This window comes from Phalangium opilio, unplaced genomic scaffold (genome assembly GCF_054372755.1).
Source record: "Phalangium opilio isolate 3A_F unplaced genomic scaffold, DU_Popi_V2 ptg000013l_1, whole genome shotgun sequence".
Lineage (NCBI taxonomy): Eukaryota > Metazoa > Arthropoda > Arachnida > Opiliones > Phalangiidae > Phalangium > Phalangium opilio.
In genome coordinates this window covers 5,322,538-5,326,432 of record NW_028324148.1, presented here as the reverse complement: position 1 = coordinate 5,326,432, position 3,895 = coordinate 5,322,538, and the positions used below count along the sequence as shown (strand labels likewise).

Below are 3,895 nucleotides of genomic sequence, written 5' to 3'. Positions count from 1 at the left end.
CGGTAGCTCGAAATTTTAGAGATTAGACTTGGCCTTCTAAGAAACTTTTCAATTTATACCAAGAATTAATTTACTATAAGAATGCCTAAGTCACTAGATTTTACGCTTCTACTCTTACGCCGGTATTAGTGGACAAATAAGCCCCACCCCTTTCATGTCCGTCATGGCTCTGCGCTTTCCTATTGGATACCGTGGGGATAGGTCATACAGTCGCGATTGACGTATTCTGAATAGAGAAAAAAAACCTCGAGTAAAGTAAACGGAAAATGGAGGCTGCCAGCGGTGCTGAAACGGTTAGGAAATGGTTTTTAATTGCCATTAACAAGTTAGTTAAAGGTTTTGAACCTAACTTAATGGATTTAGAATACGTGTCTCTTCGTGAAAATCGTTCGTTCTATAATTGTTTCTAAAACGAATCAAGTGTACTATACTTATGATTTCGCGAGTTCCAAAAACCAAACCAAGGCCTAACGATAGATGGTGGAAAACAAACATAGAGTAAGAAAAAATATTAAGTCCCGCCTTGGTTTCCAGTCCAGGGGGGATTGTCGACTATCACAGCGCGCACCGGACGCCTTTTTAGGCCTTCTTTAGTACATTCCTTCTTGTTTATACTTAGTTCGAAATTTCATCTAAATCTACGGAGGTCATTGTTTTTTGTTTTTTTTTTTTTGCTAGCTAGACCAAATATTTTCCGACACACTAACTTCATAGCACTAGTAAAGGCTCAAAAGTTATAGTAACTCAATTCTCATAGCGTGGATTTAAATTGACAAATTTGTAAAGTCTTCGCAATATTTACTTTTTAATTTAATTAAGATTTTCAATTCGAACTTGGTGCTCCATTTCACCATTTCGGTTCTCAAATTAGGGTCTCCTGATTTTCCAAAAAAACCTTTTGAGCCCAATTTATGCCTTGCCTAAAGTAAGATTATAACAATTAAATACTTGGAGAATTATTATAATTGTCTCTGGTAATTGTCAGTTTCCCGCGGATCCATGCATAGTGTGCTTTTATACGGTGCTTTGTATTTTCCGATCTTTGCAATCGTAACGCGTGAGGAAATTTGTTTTCAAGCTAGAGGATAGACAACTCCTTACAATGTCATATTTTGCAAATTGGATCCTGTCTAGAAATTCGGAAAAAATACTGATATGACAATTTAACTTAAGTTGCAACCGAGGGTTGCAACAAATGCTTTTTGCTAAGAAGTCCGACCAATGTTTTTTTAACCAAATTTGGGTAAAATTGAGAATTTTTCCAGTAAATGTTCAATATTTTTGAGCTATTGGAATATTACTTTTTGGCGGGAAAATACTTTTTAATATTTTAAGCAACGTGAAATAAAAAAATAACAACGCCCTCTCTGTTTCTGATGATGACCGTCTAGCTTAAAGGACTATGAAACTAAATTCGAAGCTTATTATAAGACAATCCTACCTGGCCCTGCCATTGTAGAATTACTACTTAGTTTTACTCATAAACTCGAAATTCAACCAGATCGAGATTATGTAATAAATTTACACTACAAAAAATATATGCAATTTACATTGAAAACTAAACTTTGAATAAAATTAAAAGATCATAGAATTTCGTAGTTAGTAAAGAAAAGTTATCGCTCACGTGACTTGGCACTTTCAATCCAAATTCTTCATCCGCAATTAATGTAGTTAATTTCTATTAATTGAGAACGAGGTATCAACATGACGTCACTAATTATACATAACGTTAAAGGAAAACTCAGGTAACATAACATTAAAAGAACGCCTTTTTCTAAATATAAGAGCAAAAATAAATTATCTGTTATTACAAATTAGAACATTTAATTAGTATTAAAACCGATCGAGGACTACTGTGTCGCCGTCCGCCGTTCGAGGGTATTTAGTTATTAATTATTATATAAAAAGAGATAAAAGTTAACGGTATAAGTAAACTAAAATAGGTTCTATAGTTGAACTGGAGAAAAGCAAGTCATCCTTTATATTGGTAACTTCAGTTAGTCTCGAAACCCTGAGGATAAAACCAGGAACTTATCCGATATTGCGTAGATATTGCGCAAGAGGAAATAATACTTTAAAAGTGTCTGTAAAGTCTCGGCGGAAAGTTGATTTATTTTAATAGGACCAATCAAAGCGCCTTTGCTATTGCTACGGTCAACGGTTCTAGCAAAAGCAGCGGGGTCTCGGACCCTCGGGAGTGGTGACTAGGGAAACACCGGAGCGGGGCGGCTCACAGCCAATCACAAGAGATATTAACCCTGACGGAGGAACCGCTTTACAACCACGAAATATTTCCTCTTTGACGCGTTTTACATCAGCTGCTGACGTCAATAATGGGGGGAGCACCTTTTTCCAAAAAAAAAGTCAACAACTTTACAGTCCCTTTAAAGGTAAACTGGTTGATTGCTCCCACCCCCCCCCCCTAAAAAAGCAACCATTATGAGCTTTCATTTTGGCGTGAAAAAAAAGGGTGGTACATTTTCAAGTTAACAAACTTGCCAAGAGCGTCTGTCTGTCTGGTCGTGGGTATTGGTATATGGTAAACGTCTAGACTCTGTCTTACACTCGAACTAAGTATAGCAATCGAAACAAAGCGCGATGGACCGCAAACCTGAAGGTAAATTAATTTGGTTTACAAATGTTTATTAACGTGACGGATACTTCATGGTCACGTTATTAAACATTTGTAAATTTACTCCCACCATGGTCAACAAATTCAATTTATATTACTAAATTAATTTGGTCAGTTAATTTCGACAGTGGATTAATAATTTTACATGAATTTCATTTATTTTAGTTAAAATTCTACTAAAAGGAGGACCTCTTCAAGGGCCGGTATGAATAGCACTTTTAATTAAAATTAATTAATTATTTAATTAATTATTATAATTATAATTTATTAAATATAATTAAAGTATATACTTAAAAACTAACGCAATTACTTTTATTTTACTTTTTTAAAGTTATTAAACCAGGAACACATAAAGCAAAATAGCAACCATTGTGTTCTCCCATAAATATATCCCTTGTTAATTTCTATGAATTCGGGTTTTGTGGGTATACCGGGCTTGAGAACTAAGTATCACCTCCGTCTCTCATAATTCTGATGGCGTCTTTTTACTGTGATATTTTCATTGGTTGGTTGGGTAGCAACGCGAGTTCCAAGGGGCGTATGCGCAAGGTGCAACAGGCAGCGAGATTGATTATAAATTCGCCTGGTAAGATTCGTCATAGATAATGATTAGTCTAGCTAACTCCTCCCACAAAAAAAGCTACCTAGATACGTTGAGTGAAAATGGCTGGTTACACAATGATTCTAATTTGCTGTATGTATTCCTGAATCCTGGTTGAATTAAATATCTAAATGAAGATGGTATTACTAAAAAATTAATGATGTAATTTTGCAGCAACACGTTAAAGCTCCTAACCCACCCACACCGGATAATAGTGACAAAGAAGGGCAGAAGAAATCTAATTCCCATTAATAATTAAAGATAATTAAATGGATTGTTAATCTCATTAATAAAATTGAATTTAAAATTTGTTTGATTGTCTAAATTAAAATTTATTTAGAGTAATGGCGTCCTTGCAAAAATAGGTTCAGCCAAAGAGGGTATGAAGTGGGGGAGTGGAAGCTAGCACTGTAGCTTGGCAAGGCATTTTTTTTTTGAGTTCTCGCTTTTCTTTTTTATTTATTTGTTATATTTTCGTCAGTTCACCGTATTTTGACCAATATGAGGGCAGAGAAAGATGCGTGCGCACACCGGAAGCGTAGAGGGAAAACTTTCAAAGCGAGAACACTTAAGCCAAGCCTTCTACTCCCCCTCTTTCTATTCTCTTTGGTTTGGGCAAGGCCATGATTATCAGTCTGTCAGCTCGACTTCATAATAATAAA

At 35.4% G+C, this 3,895-nt stretch overlaps 1 long non-coding RNA gene across 1 annotated transcript; it reads left to right on the top strand.

Annotated features, from left to right (window-relative positions):
• The first annotated feature begins 2,477 nt into the window (after positions 1-2,477).
• On the top strand, positions 2,478-3,544 carry LOC149707921 (uncharacterized). Its single transcript, XR_016379965.1, has 3 exons — positions 2,478-2,617; positions 2,798-2,835; positions 3,408-3,544. It is a non-coding gene; the product is annotated as an uncharacterized LOC149707921 (long non-coding RNA).
• The last annotated feature ends 351 nt before the right edge of the window (positions 3,545-3,895 follow it).